Genomic DNA, 22,666 nt, shown 5'->3' on the forward strand with positions numbered 1-22,666 from the left:
GAACTACAGGTAGTGCTGCAGGGCCCACACCCTTTTACTTGCCTTACAGAGCAGCTCTGGAGCTGTTACAGTGCCCAGCTACTGCAAGAAATCAGCTTGAATGCTTCAGGGGCTGGGGCATAGCCAACATGAGCCCCACACCGAAGGAGGGTGGAGGTGTTTAATGCGAACTAGGGGTCATCCAAGCGCCGCAAAAGGCCGCCATGCCCTGCACGCCCCTTTTCTCTTTTCATATGCAGACGAGGGTTGAAGCCAACTTTGACCCACTGCTTGGATGACATCACCATATGCAAATCCATCTGCTGCAGGCCTTCCCCCAGGAATGCTTGCACTAGTTGTTGCATTTGGTTTGTTGTTTGGGGGTGCTTCAGTATTAGGCAGCCTTCTGCCCTCCCATGTTCATCTGAAAATATGTGTTCTCCCTGCAGTTGTTGTCCCCAGATGAGAGTTCCCTTGTGCTGCCTCAGTTGAATCTTCTTTACTTGACAGAGATGTGCCTGAACAGCGGCCCTCCCCAGCCCTATCCCAAATCATACTTATTTTGCATAGGAGATACCATGGTCATGAAGATTGTTCTCCCAGGGTGAGGTTCATTCATTGCATTCTGGGTATGCTGACCCCTGTGATTTCCCCAAATGTGGGAAACTTGACTGTATTATTTGTGGTAGTGGGGGACTGTGTTTGTGCTTTCCTCTGGTCAGCTCTGGTAAAAGTCAGATTTCTTTGTCTCAGATCTTCCTCTAGCCTTGTTCTTCTTTTGAGAGTTCCCTTGTGCTGCCTCAGTTGGATCTCCTTCACTTGACAGGGGGGTGCCCGAGCAGCGACCCTCCCCAGCTCTAGCCCAACTCCTACTTACCTGCCAGGTGAGATACTATGATCATGTAGGTGCTTCTCCCAGGGCAAGGCTCACCCATTGCACTCTGGGTGTGCTGCCCCTGTGATTTCCCCAAATGTGGGAAACTTGACTGCATAATTTGTGTTTCCCCTGGTCGGCTCTCGTATAATTCAGATCTCTTTGTCTCAGGTCTCTCTCCAGCCTAGTTTGCTGTCTGTTTCCACTTCTCTTTTCTTGAGCCGCTCCCTTCTATGCCCTTGCACACTATTCTGACCTCTCCTGTCTGCTTACTTTGTGCCTTCCAACGCACAATGCAAACTACAGGTAGTGCTGCAGGGCCCACACCCTTTTACATGCTTTACAGAGCAGCTCTGGAGCTGTTACAGTGCCCAGCTGCTGCAAGAAATCAGCTTGAATGCTTCAGGGGCTGGGGCATAGCCAACATGAGCCCCACACCGAAGGAGGGTGGAGATGTTTAATGCGAATTAGGGGTCATCCAAGCGCCGCAAAAGGCCGCCATGCCCTGCACATCCCTTTTTTCTTTTCATATGCAGACGAGGGTTGAAGCCAACTTTGACCCACTGCTTGGATGACATCACCATATGCAAATCCATCTGCTGCAGGCCTTCCCCAGGAATGCTTGCACTAGTTGTTGCATTTGGTTTGTTGTTTGGGGTGCTTCAGTATTAGGCAGCCTTCTGCCCTCCCATGTTCATCTGAAAATATGTGTTCTCCCTGCAGTTGTTGTCCCCAGATGAGAGTTCCCTTGTGCTGCCTCAGTTGAATCGCCTTTACTTGACAGAGATGTGCCTGAGCAGCGGCCCTCCCCAGCCCTATCCCAAATCATACTTATTTTGCATAGGAGATACCATGGTCATGAAGATTGTTCTCCCAGGGTGAGGTTCATTCATTGCATTCTGGGTATGCTGACCTCTGTGATTTCCCCAAATGTTGGAAACTCGACTGCATTATTTGTGGTAGTGGGGGACTGTGTTTGTGCTTTCCTCTGGTCAGCTCTGGTAAAAGTCAGATTTCTTTGTCTCAGATCTTCCTCTAGCCTTGTTCTTCTTTCGAGAGTTCCCTTGTGCTGCCTCAGTTGGATCTCCTTCACTTGACAGGGGGGTGCCCGAGCAGCGACCCTCCCCAGCTCTAGCCCAACTCCTACTTACCTGCCAGGTGAGATACTATGATCATGTAGGTGATACTCCCAGGGCAAGGCTCACCCATTGCACTCTGGGTGTGCTGCCCCTGTGATTTCCCCAAATGTGGGAAACTTGACTGCAAAATTTGTGTTTCACCTGGTCGGCTCTAGTATAATTCAGATCTCTTTGTCTCAGGTCTCTCTCCAGCCTAGTTTGCAGTCTGTTTCCACTTCTCTTTTCTTGAGTTGCTCCCTTCTATGCAATTGCGCACTATCATGACTTCTCCCGTCTGCTTACTTTGTGCCTTCCAACGCACAATGCAAACTACAGGTAGCGCTGCAGGGCCCACACCCTTTTTCTTGCCTTACAGAGCAGCTCTGGAGCTGTTACAGTGCCAAGCTGCTGCAAGAAATCAGCTTGAATGCTTCAGGGGCTGGGGCATAGCCATCATGAGCCCCACACCGAAGGAGGGTGGAGGTGTTTAATGCGAACTAGGGGTCATCCAAGCACCGCAAAAGGCCGCCATGCCCTGCATGCCAATTTTCTCTTTTCATATGCAGACGAGGGTTGAAGCCAACTTTGACCCACTGCTTGGATGACATCACCATATGCAAATCCATCTGCTGCAGGCCTTCCCCAGGAATGCTTGTACTAGTTGTTGCATTTGGTTTGTTGTTTGGGGGTGCTTCCATATTAGGCAGCGTTCTGCCCTCCCATGTTCATCTGAAAATATGTGTACCTCCTGCAGTTGTTGTCCCAAGATGAGAGTCCCCTTGTGCTGCCTCAGTTGAATCTCCTTTACTTGACAGAGATGTGCCTGAGCAGCGGCCCTCTCCAGCCCTATCCCAAATCATACTTATTTTGCATAGGAGATACCATGGTCATGAAGATTGTTCTCCCAGGGTGAGGTTCATTCATTGCATTCTGGGTATGCTGACCCCTGTTATTTCCCCAAATGTGGTAAACTTGACAGCATTATTTGTGGTAGTGGGGGACTGTGTTTGTGCTTTCCTCTGGTCAGCTCTGGTAAAAGTCAGATTTCTTTGTCTCAGATCTTCCTCTAGCCTTGTTCTTCTTTCGAGAGTTCCCTTGTGCTGCCTCAGTTGGATCTCCTTCACTTGACAGGGGGGTGCCCGAGCAGCGACCCTCCCCAGCTCTAGCCCAACTCCTACTTACCTGCCAGGTGAGATACTATGATCATGTAGGTGCTACTCCCAGGGCAAGGCTCACCCATTGCACTCTGGGTGTGCTGCCCCTGTGATTTCCCCAAATGTGGGAAACTTGACTGCAAAATTTGTGTTTCCCCTGGTCGGCTCTCGTATAATTCAGATCTCTTTGTCTCATGTCTCTCTCCAGCCTAGTTTGCTGTCTGTTTACACATCTCTTTTCTTGAGCCACTCCCTTCTATGCCCTTGTGCACTATCTTGACTTCTCCCGTCTGCTTACTTTGTGCCTTCCAACGCACAATGCGAACTACAGGTAGTGCTGCAGGGCCCACACCCTTTTAGTTGCCTTACAGAGCAGCTCTGGAGCTATTACAGTGCCCAGCTGCAAGTAATCAGCTTGAATGCTTCAGGGGCTGGGGCATAGCCAACATGAGCCCCACACCGAAGTAGGGTGGAGGTGTTTAATGCGAACTAGGGGTCATCCAAGCGCCGCAAAAGGCCGCCATGCCCTGCACGCCCCTTTTCTCTTTTCATATGCAGACGAGGGTTGAAGCCAACTTTGACCCACTGCTTGGATGACATCACCATATGCAAATCCATCTGCTGCAGGCCTTCCCCCAGGAATGCTTGTACTAGTTGTTGCATTTGGTTTGTTGTTTGGGGGTGCTTCAGTATTAGGCAGCCTTCTGCCCTCCCATGTTCATCTGAAAATATGTGTTCTCCCTGCAGTTGTTGTCCCCAGATGAGAGTTCCCTTGTGCTGCCTCAGTTGAATCTCCTTTACTTGACAAGGGAGGCATTTTGGATTTTTTCATTGGGTACCCTTACACCTGATGGTCTGAATGAGAGCATCGAACTGAACAACATTGGCAGTCTCTGAAGATTTTATCTATTGATTTACCTAATATATTATTTATTGAATATCCATTTATTGTATGTTTAATAAATAAACAAAATTATTAGAAGTAGCTATTTTGGAAACAGCTTTCCTCTTAGGATGAAACTGTATAATCCTGTTGTGTGTGTTCCTTTAAAGTTCTTTAGTAAAATCCACTAGTAATGATGAACATCAGATTTCTTCCTCCATCCTCTTTTTACACTTTCTCTTGGTTCTATATATATATATTTTTTTTTCTACTTTTATTTTTTTCCCTCATTCTCCCAAAAGGCCCCCCTCCCTCCCCCCCTCCCTGTTTTAAATTTTAAAATCTTCAAATCTTTAAATCTTCGAATCCTTAAATTGTCTGTTTAATATTTATTTTTTCTTCAATTCTTTTTGTTGTTTAAACAGCAATGTAATTATTCCAGGGGTTAAAATAATGAAATATAGAAATAATATTAACAAAAATTAAAGGTAAAAATGAATTGATCGAATGATCCCATTAAAAGTAAATAAATAATATGGATGTTAAGCTGAGCGGGTTGGATTCGAACATGGGACTAGCTGCATAGAGTGCAGGTGATGTTTCCCCTGCGCCACAAGAACTGCTTTAGTAGTGGCATGGATTTATGTTACCCTAAAAGGTTTTATATAAGTAAATGGGGATCCTTAGTGCTGAGTCTCTGAATTATGTATATGTGATTATAGATATGAGGTATTGATTGAAAGATTATAGGTTAATCTGTATATAGATTATATATTTTCTGTTATTTTTTAAACCACCTTGTTGCTTATTTTATTATTATTTTTAATCACCATGTTGCTTATTTTTATATTATGAAATGCCTTTATATGTGCAATTGCAATTAGAAAGTTGTTCCATATGTGAGTCATTACATGTATGCATCCAATTAGTACATGTATGTATCCAATCAACTAATTAGTAATGCTATTGGTCCGGTGCATTTTAAAAAGAGCCTGCTAGGCTGCTGATGTATCCTCTGACGAAACCGCTCTTGGATAACAGCGGAGAAACGCGTAAGAAAGGTGATTACCGGACACTCTGATTGCTGAGATATAAGCCCGTTCATGAACGAGCTACATCACGGCGGACGTCTGATGTAAAGGCAGCGGTGAAGGGGAAAAAGCAATTTGAGACCGAGCAAAAGGAGGTCTCTACCCCACGGCAGGGAGAAATATCCCGACCGCGAGTGCCAATAAGATCCAGCCACGGTTAACGGGGGTCGTAGCATACCGCTGTGTTTCACCAACCATCACAGCGCTCTCCCCCTGTTTTCTTTCATTACTCACGTGAGTTACATATGAACTTTAACTGCAGTAAATAAGAGGCGTTGGTTACAACTGTTGCTGTTCATCCACAAGAAGGAATTTAATGTATCAATTACAATTGGAAAGTAACGATTAAATAACAACAGCTGTATCCAGGAGGATTTTTTGGACACTTTAATAAACATTCCGTTTTCATCAAGGGCAATATGAAATAGATCCTGATTACATTTAGATATGGATAGTGGTGCCTATATATGTTGACTCCATTGTATTTTATTGAATGTGGGTTTCTTCTGTCTATATATATTTTTTAAAAATAAAGAGCTTGTATATTTTATTTTTTGCGCTCCCTTGATAACAAGTGTGATTATCTTTAAAATTTGGTTTATTATTGGTAGAACAGTACTACCTATGGGAGCAGCATTTTATAATATATGGTGAAAATTAATAGATGTATAAAGATTAAATAAGCAACAAATTGGTGAAATAGATAAGTTTTGATAGGAGCGCTGGGTTCTATATATATATATATTGACATTTGGTTATATATATATATAGACTTTATAAATTCTTGACAGAGATGTGCCTGAGCAGCGGCCCTTCCCAGCCCTATCCCAAATCATACTTATTTTGCATAGGAGATACCATGGTCATGAAGATTGTTCTCCCAGGGTGATGTTCATTCATTGCATTCTGGGTATGCTGACCCCTGTGATTTCCCCAAATGTGGGAACTCGACTGCATTATTTGTGGTAGTGGGGGACTGTGTTTGTGCTTTCCTCTGGTCAGCTCTGGTAAAAGTCAGATTTATTTGTCTCAGATCTTCCTCTAGCCTTGTTCTTCTTTCGAGAGTTTCCATGTGCTGCCTCAGTTGGATCTCCTTCACTTGACAGGGGGGTGCCCGAGCAGCGACCCTCCCCAGCTCTAGCCCAACTCCTACTTACCTGCCAGGTGAGATACTATGATCATGAAGGTGCTTCTCCCAGGGCAAGGCTCACCCATTGCACTCTGGGTGTGCTGCTCCTGCGGTTTCCCCAAATGTTGGACACTTGACAGCATAATTTGTGTTTCCCCTGGTCGGCTCTCGTATAATTCAGATCTCTTTGTCTCAGGTCTCTCTCCAGCCTAGTTTGCTGTCTGTTTCCACTTCTCTTTTCTTGAGTTGCTCCCTTCTATGCCCTTGCGCACTATCCTGACTTCTCTCGTCTGCTTACTTTGTGCCTTCCAACGCACAATGCAAACTACAGGTAGTGCTGCAGGGCCCACACCCTTTTACTTGCCTTACAGAGCAGCTCTGGAGCTGTTACAGTGCCCAGCTGCTGCAAGAAATCAGCTTGAATGCTTCAGGGGCTGGGGCATAGCCCCACACCGAAGGAGGGTGGAGGTGTTTAATGCGAACTAGGGGTCATCCAAGCGCCGCAAAAGGCCGCCATGCCCTGCACGCCCCTTTTCTCTTTTCATATGCAGACGAGGGTTGAAGCCAACTTTGACCCACTGCTTGGATGACATCACCATATGCAAATCCATCTGCTGCAGGCCTTCCCCCAGGAATGCTTGCACTAGTTGTTGCATTTGGTTTGTTGTTTGGGGGTGCTTCAGTATTAGGCAGCCTTCTGCCCTACCATGTTCATCTGAAAATATGTGTTCTCCCTGCAGTTGTTGTCCCCAGATGAGAGTTCCCTTGTGCTGCCTCAGTTGAATCTCCTTTACTTGACAGAGATGTGCCTGAGCAGCGGCCCTCCCCAGCCCTATCCCAAATCATACTTATTTTGCATAGGAGATACCATGGTCATGAAGATTGTTCTCCCAGGGTGAGGTTCATTCATTGCATTCTGGGTATGCTGACCCCTATGATTTCCCCAAATGTGGGAAACTCGACTGCATTATTTGTGGTAGTGGGGGAATGTGTTTGTTCTTTCCTCTGGTAAAAGTCAGATTTATTTGTCTCAGATCTTCCTCTAGCCTTGTTCTTCTATCGAGAGTTTCCTTGTGCTGCCTCAGTTGGATCTCCTTCACTTGACAGGGGGGTGCCCGAGCAGCGACCCTCCCCAGCTCTAGCCCAACTCCTACTTACCTGCCAGGTGAGATACTATGATCATGAAGCTGCTTCTCCCAGGGCAAGGATCACCCATTGCACTCTGGGTGTGCTGCCCCTGTGATTTCCCCAAATGTGGGAAACTTGACTGCATAATTTGTGTTTCCCCTGTTCGGCTCTCATATAATTCAGATCTCTTTGTCTCGGGTCTCTCTGCAGCCTAGTTTGCTGTCTGTTTCCACTTCTTTTTTCTTGAGCCCCTCCATTCTATACCCTTGTGCACTATCCTGACTTCTCCTCCCGTCTGCTTACTTAGTGCCTTACAATGAACAATGCAAACTACAGGTAGTGCTGCAGGGCCCACACCCTTTTACTTGCCTTACAGAGCAGCTCTGGAGCTGTTACAGTGCCCAGCTGCTGCAAGAAATCAGCTTGATTGCTTCGGGGCTGGGACATAGCCAACATAAGCCCCACACCGAAGGAGGGTGGAGGTGTTTAATGCGAACTAGGGGTCATCCAAGCGCCGAAAAATGCTGCCATGCCCTGCACGCCCCTTTTCTCTTTTCATATGCAGACGAGGGTTGAAGCCAACTTTGACCCACTGCTTGGATGACATCACCATATGCAAATCCATCTGCTGCAGGCCTTCCCCCAGTAATGCTTGCACTAGTTGTTGCATTTGGTTTGTTGTTTGGGGGTGCTTCAGTATTAGGTAGCCTTCTGCCCTCCCATGTTCATCTGAAAATGTGTTCTCCCTGCAGTTGTTGTCCCCAGATGAGAGTTCCCTTGTGCTGCCTCAGTTGAATCTCCTTTACTTGACAGAGATGTGCCTGAGCAGCGGCCCTCCCCAGCCCTATCCCAAATCATACTTATTTTGCATAGGAGATACCATGGTCATGAAGATTGTTCTCCCAGGGTGAGGTTCATTCATTGCATTCTGGGTATGCTGACCCGTATGATTTCCCCAAATGTGGGAAACTCGACTGCATTATTTGTGGTAGTGGGGGACTGTGTTTGTTCTTTCCTCTGGTCAGCTCTGGTAAAAGTCAGATTTATTTGTCTCAGATCTTCCTCTAGCCTTGTTCTTCTTTCGAGAGATTCCTTGTGCTGCCTCAGTTGGATCTCCTTCACTTGACAGGGGGGTGCCCGAGCAGCAACCCTCCCCAGCTCTAGCCCAACTCCTACTTACCTGCCAGGTGATATACTATGATCATGAAGGTGCTTCTCCCAGGGCAAGGCTCACTCATTGCACTCTGGGTGTGCTGCTCCTGTGATTATTCCAAATGTGGCAAACTTGACTGCATAATTTGTGTTTCCCCTGGTCGGCTCTCGTATAATTCAGATCTCTTTGTCTCAGGTCTCTCTCCAGCCTAGTTTGCTGTCTGTTTCTACTTCTCTTTTCTTGAGCCGCTCTCTTCTATGCCCTTGCGCACTATCCTGACTTCTCCCGTCTGCTTAATTTGTGCCTTCCAACGCACAATGCGAACTACAGGTAGTGCTGCAGGGCCCACACCCTTTTACTTGCCTTACAGAGCAGCTCTGGAGCTGTTACAGTGCCCAGCTGCTGCAAGAAATCAGCTTGAATGCTTCAGGGGCTGGGGCATAGCCAACATGAGCCCCACACCGAAGGAGGGTGGAGGCGTTTAATGCGAACTAGGGGTCATCCAAGCGCCGCAAAAGGCCGCCATGCCCTGCACGCCCCTTTTCTCTTTTCATATGCAGACGAGGGTTGAAGCCAACTTTGACTCACTGCTTGGATGACATCACCATATGCAAATCCATCTGCTGCAGGCCTTCCCCCAGGAATGCTTGCACTAGTTGTTGCATTTGGTTTGTTGTTTGGGGGTGCTTCAGTATTAGGCAGCCTTCTGCCCTCCCATGTTCATCTGAAAATTTGTGTTCTCCCTGGAGTTGTTGTCCCCAGATGAGAGTTCCCTTGTGCTGCCTCAGTTGAATCGCATTTACTTGACAGAGATGTGCCTGAGCAGCGGCCCTCCCCAGCTCTATCCCAAATCATACTTATTTTGCATAGGAGATACCATGGTCATGAAGATTGTTCTCCCAGGGTGAGGTTTATTCATTGCATTCTGGGTATGCTGACCCCTGTGATATCCCCAAATGTTGGAAACTCGACTGCATTATTTGTGGTAGTGGGGGACTGTGTTTGTGCTTTCCTCTGGTCAGCTCTGGTAAAAGTCAGATTTCTTTGTCTCAGATCTTCCTCTAGCCTTGTTCTTCTTTCGAGAGTTCCCTTGTGCTGCCTCAGTTGGATCTCCTTCACTTGACAGGGGGGTGCCCGAGCAGCGACCCTCCCCAGCTCTAGCCCAACTCCTACTTACCTGCCAGGTGAGATACTATGATCATGTAGGTGCTTCTCCCAGGGCAAGGCTCACCCATTGCACTCTGGGTGTGCTGCCCCTGTGATTTCCCCAAATGTGGGAAACTTGACAGCATAATTTGTGTTTCCCCTGGTCGGCTCTCGTATAATTCAGATGTCTTTGTCTCAGGTCTCTCTCCAGCCTAGTTTGCTGTCTGTTTCCACTTTTCTTTTCTTGAGCCGCTCCCTTCTATGCCCTTGCGCACTATCCTGACTTCTCCCGTCTGCTTACTTTGTGCCTTCCAACGCACAATGCGAACTACAGGTAGTGCTGCAGGGCCCACACCCTTTTACTTGCCTTACAGAGCAGCTCTGGAGCTGTTACAGTGCCCAGCTGCTGCAAGAAATCAGCTTGAATGCTTCAGGGGCTGGGGCATAGCCAACATGAGCCCCACACCGAAGGAGGGTGGAGGTGTTTAATGCGAACTAGGGGTCATCCAAGCGCCGCAAAAGGCCGCCATGCCCTGCACGCCCCTCTTCTCTATTCATATGCAGATGAGGGTTGAAGCCAACTTTGACCCACTGCTTGGATGACATCACCATATGCAAATCCATCTGCTGCTGGCCTTCCCCCAGGAATGCTTGCACTAGTTGTTGCATTTGGTTTGTTGTTTGGGGGTGCTTCAGTATTAGGCAGCCTTCTGCCCTCCCATGTTCATCTGAAAATATGTGTTCTCCCTGCAGTTGTTGTCCCCAGATGAGAGTTCCCTTGTGCTGCCTCAGTTGAATCTCCTTTACTTGACAGAGATGTGCCTGAGCAGCGGCCCTCCCCAGCTCTATCCCAAATCATACTTATTTTGCATAGGAGATACCATGGTCATGAAGATTGTTCTCCCAGGGTGAGGTTCATTCATTGCATTCTGGGTATGCTGACCCCTGTGATTTCCCCAAATGTGGGAAACTGGACTGCATTATTTGTGGTAGTGAGGGACTGTGTTTGTGCTTTCCTCTGGTCAGCTCTGGTAAAAGTCAGATTTCTTTGTCTCAGATCTTCCTCTAGCCTTGTTCTTCTTTCGAGAGTTCCCTTGTGCTGCCTCAGTTGGATCTCCTTCACTTGACAGGGGGGTGCCCGAGCAGCGACCCTCCCCAGCTCTAGCCCAACTCCTACTTACCTGCCAGGTGAGATACTATGATCATGAAGTTGCTTCTCCCAGGGCAAGGATCACCCATTGCACTCTGGGTGTGCTGCTCCTGCGATTTCCCCAAATGTGGGAAACTTGACTGCATAATTTGTGTTTCCCCTGGTCAGCTCTCATATAATTCAGATCTCTTTGTCTCAGGTCTCTCTCCAGCCTAGTTTGCTGTCTGTTTCCACTTCTCTTTTCTTGAGCCGCTCCCTTCTATGCCCTTGCGCACTATCCTGACTTCTCCCGTCTGCTTACTTTGTGCCTTCCAACGCACAATGCGAACTACAGGTAGTGCTGCAGGTCCCACACACTTTTATTTGCCTTACAGAGCAGCTCTGGAGCTTTTACAGTGCCCAGCTGCTGCAAGAAATCAGCTTGAATGCTTCAGGGGCTGGGGCATAGCCAACATGAGCCCCACACCGAAGGAGGGTGGAGGTGTTTAATGCGAACTAGGGGTCATCCAAGCGCCGCAAAAGGCCGCCATGCCCTGCACGCCCCTTTTCTCTTTTCATATGCAGACGAGGGTTGAAGCCAACTTTGACCCACTGCTTGGATGACATCACCATATGCAAATCCATCTGCTGCAGGCCTTCCCCCAGGAATGCTTGCACTAGTTGTTGCATTTTGTTTGTTGTTTGGGGGTGCTTCAGTATTAGGTAGCCTTCTGCCCTCCCATGTTCATCTGAAAATATGTGTTCTCCCTGCAGTTGTTGTCCCCAGATGAGAGTTCCCTTGTGCTGCCTCAGTTGAATCTCCTTTACTTGACAGAGATGTGCCTGAGCAGCGGCCCTCCCCAGCCCTATCCCAAATCATACTTATTTTGCATATGAGATACCATGGTCATGAAGATTGTTCTCCCAGGGTGAGGTTCATTCATTGCATTCTGGGTATGCTGACCCCTGTGATTTCCACAAATGTGGGAAACTCGACTGCATTATTTGTGGTAGTGGGGGACTGTGTTTGTTCTTTCCTCTGGTCAGCTCTGGTAAAAGTCAGATTTCTTTATCTCAGATCTTCCTCTAGCCTTGTTCTTCTTTCGAGAGTTTCCTTGTGCTGCCTCAGTTGGATCTCCTTCACTTGACAGGGGGGTGCCCGAGCAGCGACCCTCCCCAGCTCTAGCCCAACTCCTACTTACCTGCCAGGTGAGATACTATGATCATGTAGGTGCTTCTCCCAGGGCAAGGATCACCCATTGCACTCTGGGTGTGCTGATCCTGCGATTTCCCCAAACGTGTGAAGCTTGACTGCGTAATTTGTGTTACCCCTGGTCGGCTCTCATATAATTCAGATCTCTTTGTCTCAGGTCTCTCTCCAGCCTAGTTTGCTGTCTGTTTCCACTTCTTTTTTCTTGAGCCCCTCCCTTCTATACCGTTGTGCACTATCCTGACTTCTCCTCCCGTCTGCTTACTTTGTGCCTTCCAACGCACAATGCGAACTACAGGTAGTGCTGCAGGGCCCACACCCTTTTACTTGCCTTACAGAGCAGCTCTGGAGCTGTTACAGTGCCCAGCTGCTGCAAGAAATCAGCTTGAATGCTTCAGGGGCTGGGGCATAGCCAACATGAGCCCCACACCGAAGGAGGGTGGAGGTGTTTAATGCGAACTAGGGGTCATCCAAGCGCCGCAAAAGGCCGCCATGCCCTGCACGCCCCTCTTCTCTATTCATATGCAGATGAGGGTTGAAGCCAACTTTGACCCACTGCTTGGATGACATCACCATATGCAAATCCATCTGCTGCTGGCCTTCCCCCAGGAATGCTTGCACTAGTTGTTGCATTTGGTTTGTTGTTTGGGGGTGCTTCAGTATTAGGCAGCCTTCTGCCCTCCCATGTTCATCTGAAAATATGTGTTCTCCCTGCAGTTGTTGTCCCCAGATGAGAGTTCCCTTGTGCTGCCTCAGTTGAATCTCCTTTACTTGACAGAGATGTGCCTGAGCAGCGGCCCTCCCCAGCTCTATCCCAAATCATACTTATTTTGCATAGGAGATACCATGGTCATGAAGATTGTTCTCCCAGGGTGAGGTTCATTCATTGCATTCTGGGTATGCTGACCCCTGTGATTTCCCCAAATGTGGGAAACTGGACTGCATTATTTGTGGTAGTGAGGGACTGTGTTTGTGCTTTCCTCTGGTCAGCTCTGGTAAAAGTCAGATTTCTTTGTCTCAGATCTTCCTCTAGCCTTGTTCTTCTTTCGAGAGTTCCCTTGTGCTGCCTCAGTTGGATCTCCTTCACTTGACAGGGGGGTGCCCGAGCAGCGACCCTCCCCAGCTCTAGCCCAACTCCTACTTACCTGCCAGGTGAGATACTATGATCATGAAGTTGCTTCTCCCAGGGCAAGGATCACCCATTGCACTCTGGGTGTGCTGCTCCTGCGATTTCCCCAAATGTGGGAAACTTGACTGCATAATTTGTGTTTCCCCTGGTCAGCTCTCATATAATTCAGATCTCTTTGTCTCAGGTCTCTCTCCAGCCTAGTTTGCTGTCTGTTTCCACTTCTCTTTTCTTGAGCCGCTCCCTTCTATGCCCTTGCGCACTATCCTGACTTCTCCCGTCTGCTTACTTTGTGCCTTCCAACGCACAATGCGAACTACAGGTAGTGCTGCAGGTCCCACACACTTTTATTTGCCTTACAGAGCAGCTCTGGAGCTGTTACAGTGCCCAGCTGCTGCAAGAAATCAGCTTGAATGCTTCAGGGGCTGGGGCATAGCCAACATGAGCCCCACACCAAAGGAGGGTGGAGGTGTTTAATGCGAACTAGGGGTCATCCAAGCGCCGCAAAAGGCTGCCATGCCCTGCACGCCCCTTTTCTCTTTTCATATGCAGACGAGGGTTGAAGCCAACTTTGACCAACTGCTTGGATGACATCACCATATGCAAATCCATCTGCTGCAGGCCTTCCCCCAGGAATGCTTGCACTAGTTGTTGCATTTTGTTTGTTGTTTGGGGGTGCTTCAGTATTAGGTAGCCTTCTGCCCTCCCATGTTCATCTGAAAATATGTGTTCTCCCTGCAGTTGTTGTCCCCAGGTGAGAGTTCCCTTGTGCTGCCTCAGTTGAATCTCCTTTACTTGACAGAGATGTGCCTGAGCAGCGGCCCTCCCCAGCCCTATCCCAAATCATACTTATTTTGCATATGAGATACCATGGTCATGAAGATTGTTCTCCAAGGGTGAGGTTCATTCATTGCATTCTGGGTATGCTGACCCCTGTGATTTCCACAAATGTGGGAAACTCGACTGCATTATTTGTGGTAGTGGGGGACTGTGTTTGTTCTTTCCTCTGGTCAGCTCTGGTAAAAGTCAGATTTCTTTGTCTCAGATCTTCCTCTAGCCTTGTTCTTCTTTCGAGAGTTTCCTTGTGCTGCCTCAGTTGGATCTCCTTCACTTGACAGGGGGGTGCCCGAGCAGCGACCCTCCCCAGCTCTAGCCCAACTCCTACTTACCTGCCAGGTGAGATACTATGATCATGTAGGTGCTTCTCCCAGGGCAAGGATCACCCATTGCACTCTGGGTGTGCTGATCCTGCGATTTCCCCAAATGTGTGAAGCTTGACTGCGTAATTTGTGTTACCCCTGGTCGGCTCTCATATAATTCAGATCTCTTTGTCTCAGGTCTCTCTCCAGCCTAGTTTGCTGTCTGTTTCCACTTCTTTTTTCTTGAGCCCCTCCCTTCTATACCCTTGTGCACTATCCTGACTTCTCCTCCCGTCTGCTTACTTTGTGCCTTCCAACGCACAATGCGAACTACAGGTAGTGCTGCAGGGCCCACACCCTTTTACTTGCCTTACAGAGCAGCTCTGGAGCTGTTACAGTGCCCAGCTGCTGCAAGAAATCAGCTTGAATGCTTCAGGGGCTGGGGCATGGCCAACATGAGCCCCACACCGAAGGAGGGTGGGGGTGTTTAATGCGAACTAGGGGTCATCCAATCGCCGCAAAAGGCCGCCATGCCCTGCATACCCCTTTTCTCTTTTCATATGCAGATGAGGGTTCCAGCCAACTTTGGCCCACTGCTTAGATGACATCACCGTATGCAAATCCATCTGCTGCAGACCTTCCCCCAGGAATGCTTGTACTAGTTGTTGCATTTGGTTTGTTGTTTGGGGGTGCATCAGTATTAGGCAGCCTTCTGCCCTCCCATGTTCATCTGAAAATATGTGTTCTCCCTGCAGTTGTTGTCCCCAGATGAGAGTTCCCTTGTGCTGCCTCAGTTGAATCTCCTTTACTTGACAGAGATGTGCCTGAGCAGCGGCCCTCCCCAGCCCTATCCCAAATCATACTTATTTTGCATAGGAGATACCATGGTCATGAAGACTGTTCTCCCAGGGTGAGGTTCATTCATTGCTTTCTGGGTATGCTGACCCCTGTGATTTCCCCAAATGTGGGAAACTCGACTGCATTATTTGTGGTAGTGGGGGACTGTGTTTGTGCTTTCCTCTGGTCAGCTCTTGTAAAAGTCAGATTTCTTTGTCTCAGATCTTCCTCTAGCCTTGTTCTTCTTTCGAGAGTTCCCTTGTGCTGCCTCAGTTGGATCTCCTTCACTTGACAGGGGGGTGCCCGAGCAGCGACCCTCCCCAGCTCTAGCCCAACTCCTACTTACCTGCCAGGTGAGATACTATGATCATGAAGCTGCTTCTCCCAGGGCAAGGATCACCCATTGCACTCTGGGTGTGCTGCCCCTGTGATTTCCCCAAATGTGGGAAACTTGACTGCATAATTTGTGTTTCCCCTGTTCGGCTCTCATATAATTCAGATCTCTTTGTCTCGGGTCTCTCTCCAGCCTAGTTTGCTGTCTGTTTCCACTTCTTTTTTCTTGAGCCCCTCCCTTCTATACCGTTGTGCACTATCCTGACTTCTCCTCCCGTCTGCTTACTTTGTGCCTTCCAACGCACAATGCGAACTACAGGTAGTGCTGCAGGGCCCACACCCTTTTACTTGCCTTACAGAGCAGCTCTGGAGCTGTTACAGTGCCCAGCTGCTGCAAGAAATCAGCTTGAATGCTTCAGGGGCTGGGGCATAGCCAACATGAGCCCCACACCGAAGGAGGGTGGAGGTGTTTAATGCGAACTAGGGGTCATCCAAGCGCCGCAAAAGGCCGCCATGCCCTGCACGCCCCTCTTCTCTATTCATATGCAGATGAGGGTTGAAGCCAACTTTGACCCACTGCTTGGATGACATCACCATATGCAAATCCATCTGCTGCTGGCCTTCCCCCAGGAATGCTTGCACTAGTTGTTGCATTTGGTTTGTTGTTTGGGGGTGCTTCAGTATTAGGCAGCCTTCTGCCCTCCCATGTTCATCTGAAAATATGTGTTCTCCCTGCAGTTGTTGTCCCCAGATGAGAGTTCCCTTGTGCTGCCTCAGTTGAATCTCCTTTACTTGACAGAGATGTGCCTGAGCAGCGGCCCTCCCCAGCTCTATCCCAAATCATACTTATTTTGCATAGGAGATACCATGGTCATGAAGATTGTTCTCCCAGGGTGAGGTTCATTCATTGCATTCTGGGTATGCTGACCCCTGTGATTTCCCCAAATGTGGGAAACTGGACTGCATTATTTGTGATAGTGAGGGACTGTGTTTGTGCTTTCCTCTGGTCAGCTCTGGTAAAAGTCAGATTTCTTTGTCTCAGATCTTCCTCTAGCCTTGTTCTTCTTTCGAGAGCTCCCTTGTGCTGCCTCAGTTGGATCTCCTTCACTTGACAGGGGGGTGCCCGAGCAGCGACCCTCCCCAGCTCTAGCCCAACTCCTACTTACCTGCCAGGTGAGATACTATGATCATGAAGTTGCTTCTCCCAGGGCAAGGATCACCCATTGCACTCTGGGTGTGCTGCTCCTGCGATTTCCCCAAATGTGGGAAACTTGACTGCATAATTTGTGTTTCCCCTGGTCAGCTCTCATATAATTCAGATCTCTTTGTCTCAGGTCTCTCTCCAGCCTAGTTTGCTGTCTGTTTCCACTTCTCTTTTCTTGAGCCGCTACCTTCTATGCCCTTGCGCACTATCCTGACTTCTCCCGTCTGCTTACTTTGTGCCTTCCAACGCACAATGCGAACTACAGGTAGTGCTGCAGGTCCCACACACTTTTATTTGCCTTACAGAGCAGCTCTGGAGCTGTTACAGTGCCCAGCTGCTGCAAGAAATCAGCTTGAATGCTTCAGGGGCTGGGGCATAGCCAACATGAGCCCCACACCGAAGGAGGGTGAAGGTGTTTAATGCGAACTAGGGGTCATCCAAGCGCCGCAAAAGGCTGCCATGCCCTGCACGCCCCTTTTCTCTTTTCATATGCAGACGAGGGTTGAAGCCAACTTTGACCCACTGCTTGGATGACATCACCATATGCAAATCCATCTGCTGCAGGCCTTCCCCCAGGAATGCTTGCACTAGTTGTTGCATTTTGTTTGTTGTTTGGGGGTGCTTCAGTATTAGGTAGCCTTCTGCCCTCCCATGTTCATCTGAAAATATGTGTTCTCCCTGCAGTTGTTGTCCCCAGGTGAGAGTTCCCTTGTGCTGCCTCAGTTGAATCTCCTTTACTTGACAGAGATGTGCCTGAGCAGCGGCCCTCCCCAGCCCTATCCCAAATCATACTTATTTTGCATATGAGATACCATGGTCATGAAGATTGTTCTCCCAGGGTGAGGTTCATTCATTGCATTCTGGGTATGCTGACCCCTGTGATTTCCACAAATGTGGGAAACTCGACTGCATTATTTGTGGTAGTGGGAGACTGTGTTTGTTCTTTCCTCTGGTCAGCTCTGGTAAAAGTCAGATTTATTTGTCTCAGATCTTCCTCTAGCCTTGTTCTTCTTTCGAGAGTTTCCTTGTGCTGCCTCAGTTGGATCTCCTTCACTTGACAGGGGGGTGCCCGAGCAGCGACCCTCCCCAGCTCTAGCCCAACTCCTATTTACCTGCCAGGTGAGATACTATGATCATGTAGGTGCTTCTCCCAGGGCAAGGATCACCCATTGCACTCTGGGTGTGCTGATCCTGCGATTTCCCCAAATGTGTGAAGCTTGACTGCGTAATTTGTGTTACCCCTGGTCGGCTCTCATATAATTCAGATCTCTTTGTCTCAGGTCTCTCTCCAGCCTAGTTTGCTGTCTGTTTCCACTTCTTTTTTCTTGAGCCCCTCCCTTCTATACCCTTGTGCACTATCCTGACTTCTCCTCCCATCTGCTTACATTGTGCCTTCCAATGCACAATGCAAACTACAGGTAGTGCTGCAGGGCCCACACCCTTTTACTTGCCTTACAGAGCAGCTCTGGAGCTGTTACAGTGCCCAGCTGCTGCAAGAAATCAGCTTGAATGCTTCAGGGGCTGGGGCATGGCCAACATGAGCCCCACACCGAAGGAGGGTGGAGATGTTTAATGCAAACTAGGGGTCATCCAAGTGCTGCAAAAGGCTGCCATGCCCTGCACGCCCCTTTTCTCTTTTCATATGCAGACGAGGGTTGAAGCCAACTTTGACCCACTGCTTGGATGACATCACCATATGCAAATCCATCTGCTGCAGGCCTTCCCCCAGGAATGCTTGCACTAGTTGTTGCATTTGGTTTGTTGTTTGGGGGTGCTTCAGTATTAGGCAGCCTTCTGCCCTCCCATGTTCATCTGAAAATATGTGTTCTCCCTGCAGTTGTTGTCCCCAGATGAGAGTTCCCTTGTGCTGCCTCAGTTGAATCTCCTTTACTTGACAGAGATGTGCCTGAGCAGCGGCCCTCCCCAGCCCTATCCCAAATCATACTTATTTTGCATAGGAGATACCATGGTCATGAAGACTGTTCTCCCAGGGTGAGGTTCATTCATTGCGTTCTGGGTATGCTGACCCCTGTGATTTCCCCAAATGTGGGAAACTCGACTGCATTATTTGTGGTAGTGGGGGACTGTGTTTGTACTTTCCTCTGGTCAGCTCTGGTAAAAGTCAGATTTATTTGTCTCAGATCTTCCTCTAGCCTTGTTCTTCTTTCGAGAGTTCCCTTGTGCTGCCTCAGTTGGATCTCCTTCACTTGACAGGGGGGTGCCCGAGCAGCGACCCTCCCCAGCTCTAGCCCAACTCCTACTTACCTGCCAGGTGAGATACTATGATCATGAAGGTGCTTCTCCCAGGGCAAGGCTCACCCATTGCACTCTGGGTGTGCTGCTCCTGCGATTTCCCCAAATGTGGGAAACTTGACTGCATAATTTGTGTTTCCCCTGGTCGGCTCTCGTATAATTCAGATCTCTTTGTCTCAGGTCTCTCTCCAGCCTAGTTTGCTGTCTGTTTCCACTTCTCTTTTCTTGAGCCGCTCCCTTCTATGCTCTTGCGCACTATCCTGACTTCTCCCATCTGCTTACTTTGTGCCTTCCAACGCACAATGCGAACTACAGGTAGTGCTGCAGGTCCCACACCCTTTTATTTGCCTTACAGAGCAGCTCTGGAGCTGTTACAGTGCCCAGCTGCTGCAAGAAATCAGCTTGAATGCTTCGGGGCTGGGGCATAGCCAACACGAGCCCCACACCGAAGGAGGGTGGAGGTGTTTAATACGAACTAGGGGTCATCCAAGCGCCGAAAAAGGCTGCCATGCCCTGCACGCCCCTTTTCTCTTTTCATATGCAGACGAGGGTTGAAGCCAACTTTGACCCACTGCTTGGATGACATCACCATATGCAAATCCATCTGCTGCAGGCCATCCCCCAGGAATGCTTGCACTAGTTGTTGCATTTGGTTTGTTGTTTGGGGGTGCTTCAGTATTAGGTAGCCTTCTGCCCTCCCATGTTCATCTGAAAATATGTGTTCTCCCTGCAGTTGTTGTCCCCAGATGAGAGTTCCCTTGTGCTGCCTCAGTTGAATCTCCTTTACTTGACAGAGATGTGCCTGAGCAGCGGCCCTCCCCAGCCCTATCCCAAATCATACTTATTTTACATAGAAGATACCATGGTCATGAAGATTATTCTCCCAGGGTGAGGTTCATTCATTGCATTCTGGGTATGCTGACCCTGTGATTTCCCCAAATGTGGGAAACTCGACTGCATTATTTGTGGTAGTGGGGGACTGTGTTTGTACTTTCCTCTGGTCAGCTCTGGTAAAAGTCAGATTTATTTGTCTCAGATCTTCCTCTAGCCTTGTTCTTCTTTCGAGAGTTCCCTTGTGCTGCCTCAGTTGGATCTCCTTCACTTGACAGGGGGGTGCCCGAGCAGCGACCCTCCCCAGCTCTAGCCCAACTCCTACTTACCTGCCAGGTGAGATACTATGATCATGAAGGTGCTTCTCCCAGGGCAAGGCTCACCCATTGCACTCTGGGTGTGCTGCTCCTGCGATTTCCCCAAATGTGGGAAACTTGACTGCATAATTTGTGTTTCCCCTGGTCGGCTCTCGTATAATTCAGATCTCTTTGTCTCAGGTCTCTCTCCAGCCTAGTTTGCTGTCTGTTTCCACTTCTATTTTCTTGAGCCGCTCCCTTCTATGCTCTTGCGCACTATCCTGACTTCTCCCATCTGCTTACTTTGTGCCTTCCAACGCACAATGCGAACTACAGGTAGTGCTGCAGGTCCCACACCCTTTTATTTGCCTTACAGAGCAGCTCTGGAGCTGTTACAGTGCCCAGCTGCTGCAAGAAATCAGCTTGAATGCTTCGGGGCTGGGGCATAGCCAACACGAGCCCCACACCGAAGGAGGGTGGAGGTGTTTAATACGAACTAGGGGTCATCCAAGCGCCGAAAAAGGCTGCCATGCCCTGCACGCCCCTTTTCTCTTTTCATATGCAGACGAGGGTTGAAGCCAACTTTGACCCACTGCTTGGATGACATCACCATATGCAAATCCATCTGCTGCAGGCCATCCCCCAGGAATGCTTGCACTAGTTGTTGCATTTGGTTTGTTGTTTGGGGGTGCTTCAGTATTAGGTAGCCTTCTGCCCTCCCATGTTCATCTGAAAATATGTGTTCTCCCTGCAGTTGTTGTCCCCAGATGAGAGTTCCCTTGTGCTGCCTCAGTTGAATCTCCTTTACTTGACAGAGATGTGCCTGAGCAGCGGCCCTCCCCAGCCCTATCCCAAATCATACTTATTTTACATAGAAGATACCATGGTCATGAAGATTATTCTCCCAGGGTGAGGTTCATTCATTGCATTCTGGGTATGCTGACCCGTATGATTTCCCCAAATGTGGGAAACTCGACTGCATTATTTGTGGTAGTGGGGGACTGTGTTTGTTCTTTCCTCTGGTCAGCTCTGGTAAAAGTCAAATTTATTTGTCTCAGATCTTCCTCTAGCCTTGTTCTTCTTTCGAGAGATTCCTTGTGCTGCCTCAGTTGGATCTCCTTTACTTGACAGGGGGGTGCCCGAGCAGCGACCCTCCCCAGCTCTAGCCCAACTCCTACTTACCTGCCAGGTGAGATACTATGATCATGAAGTTGCTTCTCCCAGGTCAAGGCTCACCCATTGCACTCTGGGTCTGCTGCTCCTGAGATTTTTCCAAATGTGGGAAACTTGACTGCATAATTTGTGTTTCCCCTGGTCGGCTCTCGTATAATTCAGATCTCTTTGTCTCAGGTCTCTCTCCAGCCTAGTTTGCTGTCTGTTTCCACTTCTCTTTTCTTGAGCCTTTCCCTTCTATGCCCTTGCGCACTATCCTGACTTCTCCCGTCTGCTTAATTTGTGCCTTCCAACGCACAATGCGAACTACAGGTAGTGCTGCAGGGCCCACACCCTTTTACTTGCCTTACAGAGCAGCTCTGGAGCTGTTACAGTGCCCAGCTGCTGCAAGAAATCAGCTTGAATGCTTCAGGGGCTGGGGCATAGCCAACATGAGCCCCACACCGAAGGAGGGTGGAGGCGTTTAATGCGAACTAGGGGTCATCCAAGCGCCGCAAAAGGCCGCCATGCCCTGCACGCCCCTTTTCTCTTTTCATATGCAGACGAGGGTTGAAGCCAACTTTGACTCACTGCTTGGATGACATCACCATATGCAAATCCATCTGCTGCAGGCCTTCCCCCAGGAATGCTTGCACTAGTTGTTGCATTTGGTTTGTTGTTTGGGGGTGCTTCAGTATTAGGCAGCCTTCTGCCCTCCCATTTTCATCTGAAAATTTGTGTTCTCCCTGCAGTTGTTGTCCCCAGATGAGAGTTCCCTTGTGCTGCCTCAGTTGAATCTCCTTTACTTGACAGAGATGTTTCTGAGCAGCGGCCCTCCCCAGCCCTATCCCAAATCATACTTATTTTGCATAGGAGATACCATGGTCATGAAGATTGTTCTCCCAGGGTTAGGTTCATTCATTGCATTCTGGGTATGCTGACCCCTGTGATTTCCCCACATGTGGGAAACTCGACTGCATTATTTGTGGTAGGGGGGGACTGTGTTTGTGCTTTCCTCTGGTCAGCTCTGGTAAAAGTCAGATTTATTTGTCTCAGATTTTCCTCTAGCCTTGTTCTTCTTTCGAGATTTCCCTTGTGCTGCCTCAGTTGGATCTCCTTCACTTGACAGGGGGGTGCCCGAGCAGCGACCCTCCCCAGCTCTAGCCCAACTCCTATTTACCTGCCAGGTGAGATACTATGATTATGAAGTTGCTTCTCCCAGGGCAAGGATCACCCATTGCACTCTGGGTGTGCTGCTCCTGCGATTTCCCCAAATGTGGGGAACTTGACTGCATAATTTGTGTTTCCCCTGGTCAGCTCTCATATAATTCAGATCTCTTTGTCTCAGGTCTCTCTCCAGCCTAGTTTGCTGTCTGTTTCCACTTCTTTTTTCTTGAGCCCCTCCCTTCTATACCCTTGTGCACTATCCTGACTTCTCCTCCCGTCTGCTTACTTAGTGCCTTACAATGCACAATGCAAACTACAGGTAGTGCTGCAGGGC

At 48.7% G+C, this 22,666-nt stretch overlaps 30 non-coding genes and 6 pseudogenes across 30 annotated transcripts; all 36 read left to right on the forward strand.

The window, feature by feature from the left end:
• The first annotated feature begins 532 nt into the window (after positions 1 to 532).
• LOC135014533 (U1 spliceosomal RNA) lies at positions 533 to 696 on the forward strand. Its single transcript, XR_010213029.1, has one exon. It is a non-coding gene; the product is annotated as a U1 spliceosomal RNA (small nuclear RNA).
• Positions 697 to 848: 152 nt separating this feature from the next.
• Positions 849 to 1,011, forward strand: LOC135014403 (U1 spliceosomal RNA). The gene has a single exon (XR_010212938.1). It is a non-coding gene; the product is annotated as a U1 spliceosomal RNA (small nuclear RNA).
• A 669-nt stretch (positions 1,012 to 1,680) lies between these two features.
• Positions 1,681 to 1,844, forward strand: LOC135014298 (U1 spliceosomal RNA). The gene has a single exon (XR_010212841.1). It is a non-coding gene; the product is annotated as a U1 spliceosomal RNA (small nuclear RNA).
• A 152-nt stretch (positions 1,845 to 1,996) lies between these two features.
• LOC135014447 (U1 spliceosomal RNA) lies at positions 1,997 to 2,159 on the forward strand. The gene has a single exon (XR_010212970.1). It is a non-coding gene; the product is annotated as a U1 spliceosomal RNA (small nuclear RNA).
• Positions 2,160 to 2,829: 670 nt separating this feature from the next.
• Positions 2,830 to 2,993, forward strand: LOC135014330 (U1 spliceosomal RNA). The gene has a single exon (XR_010212872.1). It is a non-coding gene; the product is annotated as a U1 spliceosomal RNA (small nuclear RNA).
• Positions 2,994 to 3,145: 152 nt separating this feature from the next.
• LOC135014446 (U1 spliceosomal RNA) lies at positions 3,146 to 3,308 on the forward strand. Its single transcript, XR_010212969.1, has one exon. It is a non-coding gene; the product is annotated as a U1 spliceosomal RNA (small nuclear RNA).
• Positions 3,309 to 5,933: 2,625 nt separating this feature from the next.
• On the forward strand, positions 5,934 to 6,096 carry LOC135014278 (U1 spliceosomal RNA). The gene has a single exon (XR_010212821.1). It is a non-coding gene; the product is annotated as a U1 spliceosomal RNA (small nuclear RNA).
• Positions 6,097 to 6,248: 152 nt separating this feature from the next.
• LOC135014479 (U1 spliceosomal RNA) lies at positions 6,249 to 6,411 on the forward strand. Its single transcript, XR_010212982.1, has one exon. It is a non-coding gene; the product is annotated as a U1 spliceosomal RNA (small nuclear RNA).
• Positions 6,412 to 7,072: 661 nt separating this feature from the next.
• LOC135014530 (U1 spliceosomal RNA) lies at positions 7,073 to 7,236 on the forward strand. Its single transcript, XR_010213025.1, has one exon. It is a non-coding gene; the product is annotated as a U1 spliceosomal RNA (small nuclear RNA).
• A 142-nt stretch (positions 7,237 to 7,378) lies between these two features.
• LOC135014454 (U1 spliceosomal RNA) lies at positions 7,379 to 7,514 on the forward strand (annotated as a pseudogene).
• A 698-nt stretch (positions 7,515 to 8,212) lies between these two features.
• Positions 8,213 to 8,376, forward strand: LOC135014336 (U1 spliceosomal RNA). The gene has a single exon (XR_010212878.1). It is a non-coding gene; the product is annotated as a U1 spliceosomal RNA (small nuclear RNA).
• A 152-nt stretch (positions 8,377 to 8,528) lies between these two features.
• Positions 8,529 to 8,691, forward strand: LOC135014489 (U1 spliceosomal RNA). Its single transcript, XR_010212987.1, has one exon. It is a non-coding gene; the product is annotated as a U1 spliceosomal RNA (small nuclear RNA).
• Positions 8,692 to 9,362: 671 nt separating this feature from the next.
• Positions 9,363 to 9,526, forward strand: LOC135014529 (U1 spliceosomal RNA). The gene has a single exon (XR_010213024.1). It is a non-coding gene; the product is annotated as a U1 spliceosomal RNA (small nuclear RNA).
• A 152-nt stretch (positions 9,527 to 9,678) lies between these two features.
• Positions 9,679 to 9,841, forward strand: LOC135014434 (U1 spliceosomal RNA). The gene has a single exon (XR_010212957.1). It is a non-coding gene; the product is annotated as a U1 spliceosomal RNA (small nuclear RNA).
• A 671-nt stretch (positions 9,842 to 10,512) lies between these two features.
• LOC135014310 (U1 spliceosomal RNA) lies at positions 10,513 to 10,676 on the forward strand. Its single transcript, XR_010212853.1, has one exon. It is a non-coding gene; the product is annotated as a U1 spliceosomal RNA (small nuclear RNA).
• A 152-nt stretch (positions 10,677 to 10,828) lies between these two features.
• On the forward strand, positions 10,829 to 10,970 carry LOC135014424 (U1 spliceosomal RNA; annotated as a pseudogene).
• Positions 10,971 to 11,662: 692 nt separating this feature from the next.
• Positions 11,663 to 11,826, forward strand: LOC135014354 (U1 spliceosomal RNA). Its single transcript, XR_010212896.1, has one exon. It is a non-coding gene; the product is annotated as a U1 spliceosomal RNA (small nuclear RNA).
• Positions 11,827 to 11,978: 152 nt separating this feature from the next.
• Positions 11,979 to 12,141, forward strand: LOC135014502 (U1 spliceosomal RNA). Its single transcript, XR_010212999.1, has one exon. It is a non-coding gene; the product is annotated as a U1 spliceosomal RNA (small nuclear RNA).
• A 674-nt stretch (positions 12,142 to 12,815) lies between these two features.
• On the forward strand, positions 12,816 to 12,979 carry LOC135014311 (U1 spliceosomal RNA). Its single transcript, XR_010212854.1, has one exon. It is a non-coding gene; the product is annotated as a U1 spliceosomal RNA (small nuclear RNA).
• A 152-nt stretch (positions 12,980 to 13,131) lies between these two features.
• LOC135014425 (U1 spliceosomal RNA) lies at positions 13,132 to 13,273 on the forward strand (annotated as a pseudogene).
• A 692-nt stretch (positions 13,274 to 13,965) lies between these two features.
• Positions 13,966 to 14,129, forward strand: LOC135014358 (U1 spliceosomal RNA). Its single transcript, XR_010212900.1, has one exon. It is a non-coding gene; the product is annotated as a U1 spliceosomal RNA (small nuclear RNA).
• A 152-nt stretch (positions 14,130 to 14,281) lies between these two features.
• On the forward strand, positions 14,282 to 14,444 carry LOC135014499 (U1 spliceosomal RNA). The gene has a single exon (XR_010212996.1). It is a non-coding gene; the product is annotated as a U1 spliceosomal RNA (small nuclear RNA).
• A 674-nt stretch (positions 14,445 to 15,118) lies between these two features.
• On the forward strand, positions 15,119 to 15,282 carry LOC135014293 (U1 spliceosomal RNA). The gene has a single exon (XR_010212836.1). It is a non-coding gene; the product is annotated as a U1 spliceosomal RNA (small nuclear RNA).
• Positions 15,283 to 15,434: 152 nt separating this feature from the next.
• On the forward strand, positions 15,435 to 15,570 carry LOC135014456 (U1 spliceosomal RNA; annotated as a pseudogene).
• A 701-nt stretch (positions 15,571 to 16,271) lies between these two features.
• On the forward strand, positions 16,272 to 16,435 carry LOC135014327 (U1 spliceosomal RNA). The gene has a single exon (XR_010212869.1). It is a non-coding gene; the product is annotated as a U1 spliceosomal RNA (small nuclear RNA).
• Positions 16,436 to 16,587: 152 nt separating this feature from the next.
• Positions 16,588 to 16,729, forward strand: LOC135014426 (U1 spliceosomal RNA; annotated as a pseudogene).
• Positions 16,730 to 17,421: 692 nt separating this feature from the next.
• On the forward strand, positions 17,422 to 17,585 carry LOC135014364 (U1 spliceosomal RNA). The gene has a single exon (XR_010212906.1). It is a non-coding gene; the product is annotated as a U1 spliceosomal RNA (small nuclear RNA).
• Positions 17,586 to 17,737: 152 nt separating this feature from the next.
• Positions 17,738 to 17,900, forward strand: LOC135014506 (U1 spliceosomal RNA). Its single transcript, XR_010213002.1, has one exon. It is a non-coding gene; the product is annotated as a U1 spliceosomal RNA (small nuclear RNA).
• Positions 17,901 to 18,574: 674 nt separating this feature from the next.
• On the forward strand, positions 18,575 to 18,738 carry LOC135014280 (U1 spliceosomal RNA). The gene has a single exon (XR_010212823.1). It is a non-coding gene; the product is annotated as a U1 spliceosomal RNA (small nuclear RNA).
• Positions 18,739 to 18,890: 152 nt separating this feature from the next.
• LOC135014375 (U1 spliceosomal RNA) lies at positions 18,891 to 19,053 on the forward strand. The gene has a single exon (XR_010212916.1). It is a non-coding gene; the product is annotated as a U1 spliceosomal RNA (small nuclear RNA).
• A 670-nt stretch (positions 19,054 to 19,723) lies between these two features.
• On the forward strand, positions 19,724 to 19,886 carry LOC135014365 (U1 spliceosomal RNA). Its single transcript, XR_010212907.1, has one exon. It is a non-coding gene; the product is annotated as a U1 spliceosomal RNA (small nuclear RNA).
• A 152-nt stretch (positions 19,887 to 20,038) lies between these two features.
• LOC135014376 (U1 spliceosomal RNA) lies at positions 20,039 to 20,201 on the forward strand. Its single transcript, XR_010212917.1, has one exon. It is a non-coding gene; the product is annotated as a U1 spliceosomal RNA (small nuclear RNA).
• A 670-nt stretch (positions 20,202 to 20,871) lies between these two features.
• LOC135014383 (U1 spliceosomal RNA) lies at positions 20,872 to 21,035 on the forward strand. The gene has a single exon (XR_010212923.1). It is a non-coding gene; the product is annotated as a U1 spliceosomal RNA (small nuclear RNA).
• Positions 21,036 to 21,187: 152 nt separating this feature from the next.
• Positions 21,188 to 21,350, forward strand: LOC135014507 (U1 spliceosomal RNA). Its single transcript, XR_010213003.1, has one exon. It is a non-coding gene; the product is annotated as a U1 spliceosomal RNA (small nuclear RNA).
• Positions 21,351 to 22,021: 671 nt separating this feature from the next.
• Positions 22,022 to 22,185, forward strand: LOC135014272 (U1 spliceosomal RNA). Its single transcript, XR_010212816.1, has one exon. It is a non-coding gene; the product is annotated as a U1 spliceosomal RNA (small nuclear RNA).
• Positions 22,186 to 22,337: 152 nt separating this feature from the next.
• LOC135014482 (U1 spliceosomal RNA) lies at positions 22,338 to 22,479 on the forward strand (annotated as a pseudogene).
• The last annotated feature ends 187 nt before the right edge of the window (positions 22,480 to 22,666 follow it).

This window comes from Pseudophryne corroboree, unplaced genomic scaffold, assembly GCF_028390025.1.
Source record: "Pseudophryne corroboree isolate aPseCor3 unplaced genomic scaffold, aPseCor3.hap2 scaffold_280, whole genome shotgun sequence".
In the NCBI taxonomy this organism is placed as follows: domain Eukaryota; kingdom Metazoa; phylum Chordata; class Amphibia; order Anura; family Myobatrachidae; genus Pseudophryne; species Pseudophryne corroboree.